Source organism: Chiloscyllium plagiosum, unplaced genomic scaffold (assembly GCF_037043375.1).
Source record: "Chiloscyllium plagiosum isolate Xiang-an unplaced genomic scaffold, Cpla_swu_hap1 HiC_scaffold_14, whole genome shotgun sequence".
NCBI lineage: Eukaryota > Metazoa > Chordata > Chondrichthyes > Orectolobiformes > Hemiscylliidae > Chiloscyllium > Chiloscyllium plagiosum.
This window is the reverse complement of record NW_028270152.1, coordinates 89,648,771-89,666,854: the sequence shown is the minus strand read 5'-3', so window position 1 is coordinate 89,666,854 and position 18,084 is coordinate 89,648,771.

The window sequence follows — 18,084 nt, the reverse complement described above, 5'->3', positions numbered from 1 at the left end:
GTAGTGCTGGTTCGTTCAACTCTATCCCACAACAGGGATACTGCGACACATTTCGATATCTCTCTCAACTTACGGGCCAGTGAGACAACGAACCATCCCACTGACTGTTTCGATCACATAAATTTATAATCAATAGAAATGTTCATTTAGAAATGCCTCACAGCCGAATGAACGATATTGTCGTTTGTCTTTGTGTTGACGAAGCTGAGATGGAGAGGGACCAAAGTCCTGGTCTTCAGGGAAGGGGAGAGGACCGTGCCTGATCTCAGGAGTTGAGTTTACTTCACTCTGTGCTTGCTTTCAACTCTGGGTCCCCCCACCCTGAGTTGGATAATGGCTGAATTCATCTCTCGACCACGTTATCCCTATCTCCACTGAGCAAAGTCCGTGTCTCTTTCTCTATCATTCCCTCCATCACTCGATTTCACTCTTCCCTTCTCTTGCACTCTGTTTTAGTTTACACTTCCCCCTCTTTCTCTTTATTTCTCTCACTCTCTCTGCACAATGGCTATTTCTCTCTCCCTCTCCCATTCGCTCGCTGCCTTCAACACTGTTTCTCTAAGAATATAGAGGTATGTGCACCAGAAGAACTCGCAAAAGCTGGGAGATGTTCTTAGCGGACTGTGACTGTGACGATAAAACAATGGAACATGGGAAACAGTGTAAGACCACAAAGTCTGAGCAATGTACAAACAGGTTTAAATCAACAATGCTATAACATAAAGAGGCGAAAGTGGGCACTGCAGATGCTGGAGATAATAATAAAAGATGTGGTGCTGAAATGAACACATCACGTAGGGAAGAAGACAAGGAGCGGGAAAATCGATGTTTTGCGCAAAAGCCCTTCATCAGGATTGAGACTGGGAGAGTCGGGGATGGAGAGATAAATGGCTGGGGGCAGAGGGGTGGGGACGGGGTGGAGCTGGGAGTGAGGATCTAAAATTTGAATTTAGGCAACAAACGTATGTAGATTTTTATTGTAACAAAATGGTTTCTCGATTTAAAAGAATACTATGAAATGGCCTGTAAACCATACTGCTGAACATACTGCTGATTTGCAGAATTAAGTAGCAATTAAAAGATAAGAGGACAATAGAGTTTTCATAAGGTGAATACTGACACATTAATTGACCATTTAAACTAACCTTGAACTAAAACATGGCATGACAATTACGTAAATAAGATATCCTTCTTTAAAAATATCTTGGATTAGCCTGTCTTCAATCGTACCACCATATGACAGTTGATTGTATCTTTTTGTCATTAAGGACCCTTTCCCAAGAAATATCATTGGATGACCTTGCTGCAAATCAACCCACCTTATTATATGTGATTGTCTTTCTTGTGATTAAGGTTGTACTGTTACTAAAAAAGACATAGAAATAATGTTTAATTTTTCAAATGTAATTGCACAACTTCACCATGGAACACATAAGTTGCAATCTCTGCGTTGCTGGATAGAATTGCGTCAAGGTACCTTAATTCAAAAAACGAATGACAGTTGCTTTTTGAATAGACTAAATTTGTCGATTCCTTTTACCAATCTCGAAACAAGAGGCCCCTCCTGAGGGGCCATAGCCCTTCATTTTGGTGCCATGACACATCTTCGGCTCAGACAGATTGTGAATAGCGGTGTAAGAGTGAAATGTCCTTCACTATTGTGTGTTGACGAATTCGGCCGGCCAGACGTGCGTATTTTAACAACCTTTGGTTTTCCTCCCATTCAAGCGGTGTCTGATTTTCCAGTCCAGCCGAAAGGTTCGGTCATGGCAATGGTTGAGTCTGGGGACTTTTTAAATGTTTAAAAATGGGGAGAAATTAATTGAATTTGAGTGTACTTTGGTACTTATGGACAGTGGTGTTCAAACATTGCTGACCTCTGAGGGGAGGGTTAAAATCTGAATTCCAAAGCTTTGTTAATTTTTGGATTTTACAAAAATTCTCCTGAGCTTCGTTGATTTCCGAAGTAAAAAAATTGATCTCCCGAGATTATGAACATTTAAGCAAATGCTGGACATGTACATGGACAGCAGTGAATTGAGGAGTGTGCAGGTTAACTTATTTTATTTTACATTAGGATTAATCCTCGGCACAACATCGTGGGCTGAAGGGACTGTTCTGTACTATAATTTTACATGTTGTATGTTCTATGAATTTCCTCCTCATTGTGAAGTATCAGCCTCATGTCTGTGTCACCCTCAAAATTATTTATTGTTCACTCCTCCCCATCCTCCACATTCTCATCCTTATCGTTTTTGAATATCATGAAAAATCCTCGTTTTTCTTTCTGGTTTCCAGATGTTGTTCACCGAGGAAGATTTGAAAATCTCAGTCCTTGTTTTACTTATGTTCGTGGATTAATACACTGATGCAGTCGAGTTCTTTTCGAAGTGAGCAACACGTCTTATTTTGGAGATGGAGCTAAATTCTCCCTTTGCACTCTGCACTTTTGCAATTTTTATTCATTAGGCTTGTACGTCACTCGGTTTTGGCATCTTGCACTGCAACCTTTGTACTTTACATTCAGCTGAAGCGTGTTGTTTGTAACAATTCCTGCAATAGTCAAAGCAGAAGGATTTTTCCATACGCTGGATTTACACAGAACCACTCATTAAGTAGGCTTTAAAGAGCGAGACTGATGTGGATGAACATTCATACTGTAGGAGATCAACTCACAATCACATGCCTACCTTGAATTTGAAGCATCAAAGGAGAAGGAGAATCGACGTTTCGGGCATAAGCCCTTCTAATGCCCGCAACGTCGATTATCCTGTTCCTTTGATGCTGCCTGTCCTGCTGCGCTTTTACAGCAACACATTTTTGAGCTCTGATCCCGAGCATCTGCAGTCTTCACTTTCTCCTACCTTGTATTTGAAGTAAATTATAATATAAAACACCGACTGTTCTTCATATTGCAAAATAAATGAAAAGAAAATTTTGACAAAATTCACTAGCGGTTTTGCACTCCAACCAGAATAATGGAAGCTGCAGATTTCTTCTTGCTGTTGTTTATTAGTGAATGATAAGGTTGGAATGGTTTATTTCGAATAGGAACAGGCAACAATGTGTGTCTGCCACTGTCTGATGCAACGAGAACGGGATGATTTTCTTCCCATAATATAGGTAGAAGCCTCTTTCTGCTTCTCTGTCATAGCACCGAAACAAATAGAGTCATCACAAGAATAACAAACGTTCACTCATCGAAACAGATGTCCTTGTATCAATTATCTTTTGAATATTTTGAGGGTAATTCGCACATTGCTAAAAAAGATACTATCTGTGTTTGTTTTTTAAATTACATAGAACATAGAACAGTACAACACAGAACAGGCCCTTCAGCCCACGATGTTCTGCTGACCATTGATTCTCATGTATGCACCCTCAAATGTCTGTGTCCAATTGCATGTCCGGCAGTCTCTTAAATGTCCCTAATGACCTTGCTCCCACAACTGCTGCTGTCAATGCATTCCATGCTCTCACAGCTCTCTGTGTAAAGAACCCGCCTCTGACATCCCCTCTGTACTTTTCTCCAACTACCTTAAAACTATGACCCCTCATGTTCGTCCTTTCTGCCCTGGGAAATAGTCTCTGGCTATCGACTCTGTCTATACCTCTCATTTTCTTGTATCCCTCAATTAGGTCCCCGCTCCTCCTCCTTTTCTCCAATGAAAAATGTCCGAACTCAGTCAAACTGTCTTCATAAGATAAGCCCTCCATTCCAGGCAGCATCCTAGTAAACTGCCAATGAACCATCTCCAAAGCTACCACATCTTTCCTATAACAGGGCGACCAGAACAGGACGCAGTATTCCAAGTGCAGTCTAACCAAAGTTTTATAGAGCTGCAACAAGATCTCACGACTCTTAAACTCAATCCCCCTGTTAATGAAAGCTAAAACACCATATGCTCTCTTAACAACCTTGTCCACTTGGGTGGCCATTTTAAGGAATCCATGTACCTGCACACTAAGATTCCTCTGTTCCTCCACACGACCAAGAATCCGATCCTTAATCCTGTACTCAGCTTTCAAATTCGACCTTCCAAAATGCATCACCTCGCATTTATCAAGGTTGAACTCCATCTGCCACCTCTCAGCCCATCTCTGCATCCTGTCAATGTCCCCCGGCAGCCGACAACAGCCCTCTTTACAGTCAACGACACCTCCAACCTTTGTGCCGTCTGCAAACCTGCTGACCCATCCTTCAATCCCCTCATCCTAGTCATTAATAAAAATTGCAAACAGTAGAGGTCCAAGGACAGAGCCCTGTGAAACACCACTCACCACTGACTTCCAGGCAGAATATTTTCCTTCTACTACCACTCGCTGTCTTCTGTTGGCCAACCAATTCTGTGTCCAGACAGGTAAGATTTCCTTTTATCTCATTCCTGCCGACGTTCTGAATGAGCCTACTATGGGGAACCATATCAAATGCCTTGCTAATGTCCATATACACCACATCCACAGCTCGACCCTAATCAACGTTTCTAGTCACATCCTCAAAAAACTCGATCAGGTTTGTGAGGCACGACCTGCCCCTCACAAAGCCGTGTTGACTGAATTTAATCAAGCCATTCTCTTCCAGATGGTCACAAATCCTATATAACAATTTGCAGATGACAGACGCGAGACTTACTAGTCTGTAATTGTCGGTGATTTCCCTATTTCCTTTCTTGAAGAGAGGAATTACATTTGCCTCCCTCCAGTCCTCAGGTACGACTCCAGTGGAGAGCGCGGATGCAAAGATCTTCGCAAGTGGTGAAGCAATCACATTTCTCGTTTCCCAAAGCAGCCGAGAACAAATCTGTTCTGGGCCTGGCGACTTGTCAATCTTAATGTTTGACAAACTTTTCAGCACAACAGCTTCCTCTATCTCTATCCATTCCAGCATGCACACCTGCACTTCAAAGGTTTCATTCACTACATAGTTCGTTTCTTTCGTAAATGCAGAAGCAAAAAACTCATTTAGGGCTTCCCCTCCCTCCTTAGACTCCACACACAAGTTCCCTATGCTATCTCTGATCGGCCCTACTCTTTCTTTGAACATTCTCTTATTCCTCACATAAGTGTAAAATGTCTTTGCGTTCTCCCTAATCCGTTCTGCTAAGCCTTTCTCGAACCCCTTCCCGGCTCTCCTTAGACCATTTTTGAGCTCCTTCGTCGCCTGCCTGTAATCCTCTAGAGCTGAGCTTGAGCCTAACCTCCTCCACCTTATGTAAGCTACCTTCTTCCTTTTGACAAGAAGCTCCACCGCTCTCATCATTCAAAGATCCTTTATCTTACCCCTTCTTGCCTGTCTCAGAGGGACATATTTATTCATCACTCGAAACAACTGTCTCCACATGTCTATAGTGCCTTTACCATGAAACAATTGCTCATAGTCCATGCTTCCTAACTCATGTCTAATCTCATCATAGTTTCCTCTTCCCCAATTAAATACCCTCCAATTTTACCTAATCCTCTCCTTACATAGAACATAGAAGAATACAGCGCAGTACGGGCCCTTCGGCCCTCGATGTTGCGCCGATCCAAGCCCACCTAACCAACACTAGCCCACTATCCTCCATATGCCTATCCAATGCCCGCTTAAATGCCCATAATGAGGGAGAGTCCACTACTGCTACTGGCAGGGCATTCCATGAACTCACGACTCGCTGAGTATAGAATCTACCCCTAACATCTGTCCTATACCAACCACCTCTTAATTTAAAGCTATGCCCCCTCGTAATAGCTGATTCCATACGTGGAAACAGGTTCTCATGGTCAACCCTATCTAAACCCCTAATCATCTTGTACACCTCTATCAAGTAACCCCTAAACTTTCTTTTCTCCAATGAAAACAGCCCCAAGTGCCTCAGCCTTTCCTCATACGATCTTCCTACCATACCAGGCAACATCCTGGTAAACCTCCTCTGCACCCGTTCCAGTGCCTCCACATCCTTCCGAAAGTATGGCGACCAAAACTGCACACAATACTCCAGATGCGGCCGCACCAGAGTCTTATACAACTGCAACATGACCTCAGTACTCCGGAACTCAATTCCTCTACCAATAAAAGCCAGTACGCCATATGACTTCTTCACCACACTATTTACCTGGGTGGCAACTTTCAAAGATCTGTGTACATGGACACCAAGATCCCTCTGTTCATCCACACTACCAAGTATCCGACCATTAGCCCAGTACCCCATCTTTTTGTTACTCTTACCAAAGTGAATCACCTCACACTTAGCTACATTGAACTCCATTTGCCACCTTTCTGCCCCCTTCTCCATAACTATGTAGAATGTGAGGCAGTTGTGGTCACTATCACCAAAATGCTCTCCCACTACAAGATCTGATACCTGCCCCGGATCGTTTCCAAGCACCAAGTCTCGAATGGCCTCCCCCCTCATCGGCCTATCAACTTTTATTGTTTACACTGATGTACCAGCATTATTTGAGATGTCTGTAAACAACAAATCGTGAAGAACATAACGGGTCAGACAGCATTCATGGAGGCAGAGGAAGCTAACTACTCGAGACTAAATGACTCTTCAGTGGAGCTGTTTCTGCCTATATCATTGGTACCAATGTGTACCACGACCTCTGGCTGTTTATCCTCTTCCATCACTATGTTCTGAACACGCTTCTCTCAGCTTTCATTCATATAAATCCTTCATTCCAGTTAGCATTCTAATTATTGATAAAGTTACTTACATTCTTTGGTGAAGTTCTGTGGTGTGTATGTGTGTGTGTGTGTGTGTGTGCGTGTGTGTGCGCCTGTGTGTGTGTTTGTGTGTGTGTGTGTAGACCTAATTGGAATAAATACAAAGAATTGTTGCAGTTACAGAATGTAATGATATTCTGATAAGGCTGTGAATGTATACGGTATTTTCCAAGTGGTCAGACGTCGAAATGCTGTGAATATCTTTCCAGTTCTTGAACTGGTGAAGTGAACTAGATGATGTTCATGGAATGTTTGAAAATAACCATAGAGATGTACAGCACAGAAACAAAAACCTTCTGTCCAACACGTCCATGCTGACCAATTATCATAAATTAACCTCGTGCCATTTGCCAATATTTGGCCTATGTCTTCTGTAACGCTCTTATCCATACATCAATCCAGAGGTCTTTTAAACGTTGTTATGGTACCAGCCTGCACCACTTCCTCTGACAGCTCATGCCGTAGACAAACCACCCAATACATGACTAAAAACAGAATTTTTCAAGTCTCTGTTGCATAGATATTGATCAATAAGCAATAATCATTGGGGACAAGCTAGAAGTTGCTGCAAACGGTCAGCAAACTCAGCAACTCGTGTTGCAATAGCACAATAAATAATTCTTCAGAAGGTGTGTCACTGATACCTGGGTCAAGGATGTCTCTGATAGTGCTGAGGGCATTTTTAAGGGGGAGTATGAACAGCCAGCGGTTGTGCTACACATTGGTATAAACGACGTAGGCAGGAACAGTGACAAGGTCCTACAAGGCAATTTCAGGGAGCTGGCTGGAAATTGAAAAGCAGGAAATCCAAGGTTGTAATCTTGCGATTTTTCTCTGTGCTAAGTTGAAGTGAGATAAGGAATATCAAAATATGCCGTAGCTAAAGAACTGATGTGTGGCGTGGGGTTCAGATTTTTGGATCATTGCGATCTCTGCAAGGGCAGCTGGGAGCTGTACTAAACGAAGAGGTTTTCATCTTCACTGGAGGGGTATCAGTATCCTGGTGGAGAGGTTTATTGGTCCAAGTCTGGAGAACTTAATCAAATAAAAGATGAGGCTGTGAAACAAAGCAGCAGTTCAGAAATTAAAGGTTAATGCGATCAACAGGATTAGTGTTTTCTGCTCCAGGAAGAATACGATGTGAAAATATTGAGGTGCTCACAGTATGAAAAGAATTGCAGGGCATAAAAAGAAGAATATTCTGAAAAAAGTAATTAGAAATCGTAATTTCAAGATTTTCAGTGAAAAAGCTAAAAGTGAGATGAGAAGAAACATCTTTATTCAGGGCGTTGTCAGAATTTGGACTGCCCTGCCTGGGAGAGTTAGGAATGTGGGTTCAAAAGAGAACTGAATGCTGTCTGACCCGCTGTCTTCTTCAGCACTGGTGGCTTTCAGTACAGACTCCATCATCTGCAGTATTTTTTCCCGAATGTTTGAAGTGATATCAGAGTAAATTAACTTAACATCAAAGGGGAACTTGACGGAGCGTGGCACCAAAGATCCTGAACAAAACTGTGATCAATGGGATTTGGAGACAATCCTGAGTTTGGTAATATCGTCGGCTGAGCAATGGGAAAACCAGTCCTTGCATGTTGTATTCCAAGGCACTTGCCATCCTGACGAGAGAGTAATTCTTTGTTTGTTAAAACTGTTGGAATCCACTCCAAATCAGCTTTGTGAATGCCTGCGCCACTGGGAGACAAATGGTTAAAGAAGGAAGCTCTCTGCAACCTTCTCCAGAACTGTTGGGGATGACAAATAAATCCTACCCAGGCCAGTGCTGACAAAAACCCCGTAAACCTCCTGCTACAATTAACAATATATTGACGTTTTTTGCAGTTTGCTGTATTGTATCAGAAAGGTAAGACATTGCTGGATACTTATGAGCCCTGCGATATCAGGTACATGACATGACTTTGAGGTAAAGATTCCCATCAGTTTCAATCTAACAGACGATTAATCATGCGATGTCAGTGCCACTGAGTACAACATTTTCGTGGCGAGTTATCACAACGCAACACATCATTGATATTTAGGGACGTGTCAAATCCAGGTTGTTTGTAATTTCTCATTTATTATCCATAACCAAATACGTGAGAGTCAAATAAAAGGTCAGCTTCTGTATTCCAGTTCAGATCAGACTAATTGCCCAAGTTCAATAGATTAAAAAAAAAGTGCTGCAGAAACATCAGATCTCGCAAAAATCAGAGCAGAGGGAAACAGCAATTTTTTTTAGACCAATTTGGCTTTTTTTCAGAACAGGCTCATATCAGATTCGATATGTTAATTCTGAATCTGCCTCCAGATGCTGCCGCACCATTTTCTGTTTCGGACACAGACTTCCATTTCCTCTGTTTTTGATAGACCTAGATGTTGAGCTTGATTTTATTTGGAGAAAATTATCCATTCCTGTTCGCATGAGAGCTGTTGTGCCGATGACATTTGTAAAACACCAGAGTCTGTTGCTTCTTTATATCCCCAAAAATCCTTTTTGCGAATATCCCACGAAATGTACGAATCTCTGGAAGTTGATATCTGAATAGACATTTTTGAGGCAGCTGCACTTCACGAAACAAAAGCAATGGATGATTGTTGTTGATGATGATGATGATGGCACAATCTGTAGTCTTCACCGTACTGTTTACGTCTTCAGGATATTAAAACCTGTCTTGCATATCACGGAATCATTACACTAAAGATAATGGTCACTCAGCCTATATATCTCTACTGATGTTATCCTGGACATTCCCTGGACCCAAAACATTTTGCCGTCTGCCCCTGTTTTTAATTCTGACTATCCTGTGCAGATATGAAGAAAATTATCAGCTTGTTTACTCTGTGATTAACCAGTACGTAGAAAATATAATTCTCCACATCACATTTGAAAATTTGATTCTCTGTTAACATTGTCCTTCAACATTCCAGCTCCGAAATGTCAACTATTTCCTTGCGCGGATTACATCTCATTCCATCTTTTGGAAAGAGTGATGGTGTCTGGAAAATATGACGGTACTCCTCTCCTGCTTCCACAGCCACTTGCCCCATTCCTTTCCGTCTCCGACTCAATGCCATATTCATTCTGTCCCTGATTCATTAAGCCATGGGTTTTAATGAACACGATCATTGTATATGCCACGTTTGGCTTTAGATTGAAGTCAAGACATGTACATGTTACTGCTTAAAGCAAATACACTACAATGACCTTAGAAAGATTGCGTGTTGAAGATACAAAGTGTGAAGAACTTGTAGCGAAAACTACATTTCCTGTGAATGGTCAGGGCAACTACGCCCAGTGAAGATCTTCTAATTGTGTACATTTATGTGGGGGAGGCGCAGTGGTGCAGGCAGCTGCAGCATTGCACATGGACACCACAGTAGAATTGTCTAGGCGATGAAAAGTGACAACCATTGCGTTCCCTCACCAATGACATCATTAAAGCAATTCGTGATGCGAGATAAGCCCAAATAGCCACATCAACATCCAATCCAGTCCAGTTATTATTGTAAGCTGAAAGTGCTGTAGTGTAAGGTGTTAACTGGAACTGTTTGTTCAGCACCAGTGACTGATGCTAATCTTCATGGATTCTAATTGTCTCATTGGAGGGTTTCCATCTGCTATTAGTGAGGGGCTTCTTCGAATGCATTATTTCATTGTAGAAGCAGCTGTATCACCTCGTACAATAACAGGGAACAGCAGCTGCAGAGAGAGAGGGAGGAACATTTATAATCTGAGATCTTTCGACTGGAATGTTCCAACAATGGATCAGAATCTGAGAACAATAGCTTGGAAAGTTCGAAAAATGCTCCAGAATCTGAGAGCATTAGACTGGAATGTTACAACAATGGACAGGCGTTTATTCTGAAGTCTTCACTATTTTTGCAGGGGAACGTTCCATTGCAAGGTATGTGGGGTACTGATGAATATTCATACGGTTTGCAATCCCATTCTCGCTGTTGTCGGTGTTTCTGGTAAGTCTCCCTATCTCTGTTGATTTATTGATTGCTAATACCAATTGAACATCATTCCTATGTACTTTATCCACATTTGGCAACTGTTGCCTTCAGTTTCAATGACAAATTCCATTCCTTATACAGGAATTTCCACCTTTCTCTCACAAAAGACGGAGAACAAGCCTGTTTACAACCTCGAGGGAGCTTTTTGCCAGAAACTTAATTATGTTGCATTATTCTCTCATCACCAAGCGCATTCACGAACAGCTCCAGAAATCCCCAATCTCCACCTCCATGTCAGTGCTTTTGCTAAATAAACTATTACCTACCCATTGGTAAAATTCAGACTTTATGGTTACAGGGCTCACCTGGCCACTTGTCCAATTACAAATATTTTGACCACAATCTTGTTCTTGTCTCTCAAATAACTTTATGAGAGGGACAACGTTTCACAGTAATAATGTCCCAGGGTGCGTAATTCAGAGGCACAGACTATTATATTAACTACAAGCTTTGAAATGCTCCTACAACTAATGACAGAACTTAAATTCAAATGATAAGTATAGTATGCAAATACATTTTACTAATAGCAGCCATAATACCAACATCATTTTGTCAAAAAAAAACTGTCTGTTTCGCTGATGTCCTTTGGTAATGATGTTTAACATTGTTAGGTGGTCTGGGTTAAGAGAGACTTCAGACGCACCACAATGTGTTTGGCTTTATATTGCCTTGTGGAAAGGTCACAGCCAAGGGCAATTTCTGATGGTCAACAAATGCTGCCAATGCCAATGATGCTGACATCCTATGTAGTATTAAAATAAAAAGTCAAATCAAACGAAGAATGTTGCTAGAGATCTGGAAGCTCAGAAAGAGATCTGAGAAACAGAAAGAGAAAGTGCTTGGAACATTGAGAGGATTAGCAGGTTCAGACGAGAGAAAACCAAAGTTACCATTTCGAAACCACACACCATATATCGGAACGGTCAGCAGCTGGAAAATCGTGCGATTGATTGTGGTGACAGGGATGCTTGTTTGAAAGTGGAGAAGGAGTGAGTTGATTATGTGGAGTAACATAGACTGAGAAAACAAAACCCAGAAGCAAACATAGCTGTGTGGAGTATTTAGTCTCTTTTTCTTCAATTTCCCATATCACTAAATGTCATGTTATTATTTATTCCAAATACCTGTTTAAACTGATTTATGTCCCTCATTTTCTACTCCCTTCGTAAGGTCGTCTTCTTTTATTCAGTGATGGTCGTGAATCTCCCTGGCTGGGTGAGCATTTATTTCCCGTTTCGAGATGCTCTTGTGAAGGGGTTCCTGAGCTGCAGCCTTGAACCATTGCAGTCCAAGTGCTGTGAATCGCCGGTTCCTATGTCTGTCTGGATCGATCTCCTGTTGATCTTATAGTAATTAATATAACTGAGTCGCGGCCCATCTCTAAAGGCAGTTCAGAGTCACTGATATATTTCGAGGGTCAGGAGTCACATCCAGGCCATACGAGGTGAAGGTGTCTGGTTACGTTCCATAAGGATATTAATGCTCGAGATGTGTTTTCTGACAATAGAAGACAGAGTCATTAATTCTTAATTCCAGTTACATAACGAATTCAAATTCCAAAATCAGCCGTGGTGGGATTCAATTCCGAGGCCTGGGTAATTATCTTTTTCAGTTGATTGATACCCGAAACATCATCCTGATGAGCCATCACTTCCACAGCAACACCATTCATCTTGTACGGCAACAATGGTATTGCTATGATCATGACTGATGTACAGAAAATTGTGCAGGTATATTGTCAACGACCTCAATGGAGAATTGAACTCTTTATATTTAAGGTCACTGGGACTGTGCAGACATGCAATGTTCAATCCGCCAGGAACATAAACTGACGAGAGGGAGGCACTGAGTGGGTTAACCACGGATACACCAATTTGACTTACTTCTGTGACTGGAAATTCAGTGAAGGTTCTGCAGATGATGCTCTCGTCTTTTTGTTGTTGCATGCTGCAATCATTAAGGGATCCCTCAGGGTACGGTTATCCCACTCTGGACAAGGTCTGTTTTCAGCATTTACATTGTATCTGGGTCTGCAACATAGCTAACCAATGGTGGGAATGGAGAGAGGCTCGGTCCGTGATTTGGACAGGTTTCGAAACAAACAGTCTGAAATTTAGACACAGTTGAGCATATTTGAGTAAAATAACCCAGTAGATTTAATCACATGCCGATGAGTGCCCTCAATCTTTCAATAACACGTGGATGAGGCAATTTGTTTAATTTCCGGTGCTTGTGTTTGGTTCAATTAAAAGTGAGAGAAATGGCCCTTAAAATTACATAAGACGTTCTGGCGTTTGAAGACAATTCTCAAGTTTGATAGGGAAGTTTATAAGTACAGAAAGTGGCGATGCACTTAGAATTGGAAAGGAGGTTGGATTTGGATTGACCCAGGGACAAAAGGAAAGCTGAATGTCTCAGGTAATTAGTCAAACACTTCGGTGGGTCGAGGAACACGCAAGTGCAGTAAAGTTACAAAAGGTTAAATTAAATCTGAGCAAAATGGGGTTAGAAGATAAAGAAAGGGAGAGGGAAAAATGAAAAAGAGGGGCAATTGGCTACAACAAAGTCGAAATCATAGAGAGGTTGAACATGCGTTGGCAAAAAAAAAAATGGGATCACCAGACTGCCTTTGCCTGTCGCTTATGGGTGCACTTTACCCGAGTCTCAGAAGATTTCAACAGCAACATAAATTTGATTGGGACAACACTACCATTATAGGGCAAGCGAAACAAAGAACAGCCAGGGAATTCCTGGAAGCTTGACACTCATCCAAAAACTCCATCAACAAACACATAGACCTGGACCCAATATACCGGCCACTACAGTGGACAGCTGAAACTGACAACCGAAGCGGCAGGGACAGGCCACTATAAATGCCGGAGGAAACACCACAGAAGCGCTTCACAGGAGGCTCCCAGGCACTGAGGATGTCACCTAGACAGGGGACGAAACGTTTGCAACAAAAACTTCCAGCTCGGCGAACAGAACCACAGCATTTCAACAGGGGTCAGTTATTCGAGGCTAACTAAGCTAATTAAGCCAGGTCTTTATTTTCGTCTGCCATTGAAGATAGGATGGCATATGTGAAATTCGATCCCGCAGATCCAAACCAAAATGAGACATGGGTTCTGAGGAGAACGTTCTGGGTGTTGGAGAAAGAAGCCCATCATTTAGCAAGAGGAGAACAGAGAAATGAGGGGAATTATAACCTTTCCAACAATTCAACCAGGGCCTGGTGTGGACGAATAAAGGAAGTGTGGCGTATCCTTACAAAAGCAACCCAGTTCCACCTTCCACTCTCGGGGGAAGATAGAGGGGCACAGCAAGTGAACACATTTTAGCTAGCATGGTGCTACCGATGCGGGTGTAAAGGACACTATACACGGGAATATGGACACCATGCGCGGGCACACTCGCAACCACAGCGACCAATGACTGCAGCCAATCCATATACTCTGGACTCCCAACTGACATAATGGAGAACACCGTTTTAACACAGAATTAACAGTTGAGCATACGTCTCTTGTGGCTGACATCACGGACAAGTTACACACTCCCAACGGTTCGGACACGACAGAACTCTCCAATAATTCACTGATCAAAAAGGAAATCGAAAGATGCCAAGTCTGTAAAACAAAGAACCAAACGATGTATCCACCAGAGGAAAGCAGACTGAACCAGACTGTCAAATGCTAAGATTCGTCATTCAGCACATGATCACTGGAGGGAATGAGAGAACATGGACATGGGAACCGGGAATCATTGAATCCCAACAGTGAGGAAACAGGCCCTTCAGCCGAACAAATCCACATCGAACCTCTGAAGAGTAACCAACCAGAAGTATTCCCCAACCCTGTTGTCATTTATTGTCCCCTGACGAATATGCCTAACCTCAATCTCCCTGAACACTAACGGCTGTTTAGCATGGCCAACTCACCTCACCAGCACATCTTTGGATTCTGGAAGGAAACTAGGTCAGACAGGGGCAGAATGTGCATGCTCCACACAGTCGCCTGAGGCTAGAATTGAACCCGTGTCCTTGGCACTGTGAGGCAGCAGTGCTAACCACGATGCCATCCCTGAGGATATAATTTTGCCAAGCCCCCAGAGACCGAGGACTTGTGACAAAGTCACGAGTCGCTTTTCGGTGCCTATTTAACCCGTTAGTCAATATGATGAAACAGGTGCTGACAGCAGCCAAAGCAAGGCGTCAGAGATACTGATGGTCTGAATTCTCCTTAATTTCGCATGCCTGTACAGAACCAGTTCTGCCAAATTATATTCCTATACGCACTGATGGGATTGACCAGATTACTGTTGCTCGGTTTTCCTGACATCGCTCATTGTACATAATTTTCGTTCTCGCTTCTCTCCCCAGGTTACAACGACCACCTCATTTTCATTTTTTTTTAGCATAATGACCACCTTCTTTGCATCTTCTCTGATCACTCCAATATCATGCCATTTGTCACTGTAAATCGAATTTGGAAAGTATTGGGCTTCTCCACCCGAATTAACATTCCAAATGGGGTTCCCATTGCAGCACAGAAAAAGTGTGGGGAGGACAGTGTTTTGCATTACACCTACTCTAAACTATTCTGACAATAGATAAGGACAACTATGGAAACAAAGTTGATCTCTCAAGAGGACAAACACGACGACATATAACATCGTCAAGATCTACTTCATCTGGATAATCATCAACCCTGGAAGCAACAAAAAATAACATCGAACAGACCAAGAGATGTGTACCCATGATAAACAAGGTTTGGCGCAATGGATGACGTCAAATGCGAGGATGGTCTGTTATGGTTAAATCCTTAAAAAAATATATATATTTGGATATAAGTATATAAAAACACAAATTGAAGCTCAGCTGATTGTTACCTGAGCACAGATATTTCATATGATTGCGGGGGATTCTCAACCAACGTGTGCCCCGAGATGAGATGCTTCGCATACTGCTCAGATAAGGGATTTGGAACTCGGACACCGTTGCCCTGGAAATCGTAGAGTGCAAGGTCGTTTTGTATGCAACTCGGGATGGCCTAAAACCCAATCCACTTCTCCTGACTCCACCCCCGGTTTATAAAACAGATTAGATTTTAAACCAATTGGAAAAATTCTTTCTACTATCATCTACCATAAAATGTTAACTATGTTGATAAATTTAGCAGAACCCTAAGTGACATAGTTGTACTCTTCCCGACTTAAAAAGACTATATCTCCATTAGACTCATAGATGATTGGGACGAAAGTTAAGGACAGTTGATGGTAAGGTCAAACCCAGAGCAGAGAAGCGACAGAAAGGGAAATGCTCAATGACTTAGCGACAGCATATGTATGCACGTGAGTGCAGTTGAGAGAGTGTGTGTCCGTATGTGTGCAAGCCTGCCAAAATGTGTGTGTGAGTGTGAAGTGATATAAGTTTGCGAGAGGATGCGTGAGTGGGTGAGAGTATTGGTGGTGTACATGTGTGCATATGCGAGAAACCTTGCAAATCAGAGAGGGCCTGCATGAGAGTCTGAGCATGTAAGAGTGTATTTGTGTGTGAGAGAGAGAGACAGTGTAGAACGTAGTGTGGTCACCTAGAGTGTGACATGAACGCAAGGCCCCAGTTGAGGCCATCCTCCGGGACACCGAACTTGGCTATCAGCCTCTGCTAGGACACTTTGCGTTGTTCCCTGTCCCGAAGTCCATCTTGCAAGAGGTCACTGGAATGTCCGAGACCGAATGTTTCAGACCGCTGAAGTTTTCCTGAACTGGGAGGGAATACTTCTGCTGGTGATTGTTTTGCGGTGCCCATTCATGTTTTGTTGTAACGTTTGCTTAGTCCCAACAATATACCACACCTCAGGGCATCTTTGCTTGCAGCGTATGAAATACACCACTTTGGCCGAGTCCAATGAGCCCCTATCACTACATGGTGCATGTTGTCCCCGTGTGTAATCGTGGTATCCTTATAGGCACTCTGGCATGTCTTCAGTACTTGCCAAGACAGGGTCGTACATGGAGGCTTGCAATCTGTGCATCCATGTAACGCGGGAAAGGAAATATTGCCTCATGCTCACTTAACACATATCAATATGGGACGGGATATTGTCGGATCACCAAAGCAACTTCCGTCTGAGGCCACACATGCCTGTCAGAGTAGTGCCAACTCAGCTAATAGATATACACAAAACCGAAAGGGTGGAATTCAATGTTAGTGAGGAATTTCGGCAAACTCTGGAGGACTACCTGAAGAAGTACACCATTGGTCTCCAGCTCATTCTGGATGAGTTCCATCAGATTCAAGTCTGTCTGGGCACAGTCCATAGAACTATCGCCAAGATAGTTCAGCAGGTCAATGATGCCAGTGTGGAAAATACAGATATTAAAGCAATTCTCACTATCCTCACAGTCAAACCTGCCTATTGTGAAATAGAAATATCAGAAAGACTCAATCTGGATTCCTCACTGATTTTACCGTCTCCACGAGCCTATTAAATGCGATTGCAATTGTTTAATTATTTGTTTAACCTACTAAATATTATTTTCTGTGTTTGTTTGTGTAAAATATTCTGTCCTATTCTTTATGTGAAGTATTCTCCAGTTTTACGATGTGTGTTTGATTTCTCTTGTGATTTTTTATTGCATTTGTTCATTTCGCCAAATTATTATTTATTTTTAGTTTACGACGTTCGCCTCATCAGCCCGTTCTACGATATTTTTATTCCTTTTCGACATAGTTTGATTTTGCTTGCTTGACATGCAGCTCGGTGTGTTTTTCGAATATGCTACTTATAAGAGTCTCTCTATTTAAGTTTATGTTGCGTTTTCCCTGAGCCTGGCTGCTCACCTAATCACTGCATCGAGATTGGTTTTGTGATTATATGATCAGTCAAGCTTTGCGTTCATGCACAACAGGAGTGAATACGGCTAGATAGGCTGCTCGAAATGACGGATTTATGATGGATTTACGATGAATGCACAATAAATGAGACACGCTGGTAAATTGAGGCAAGCCTTCATCAAAGTGTATGTGCTAATAAACATGATGCAAAATTCAGACAGTATTTAATTGATCCAGAAGCTGCAGACAGTACAATATATATTTGAATTTCAATTGAGAAGTATCAACCTGAATGCCATTCCCAAGACAACCAGAAAAGTCGAGTTGTTTTTCAGGCACAGGGACACCTGACACCCTTATTTGGAAAGTATGAGAGGACTTACGTGCACCCAGTACCTCCAAGAATGAGTGCCCAAGAGCCACTTTTCGCTTGATAGCGCAGCACCTGGTTGGGCCCGACTTTTCAGGGTGATCGAGCTCTGGTCAATTTAGTGATAAATATTGAGGGCCCTCCTAAATTGTTGCCAAG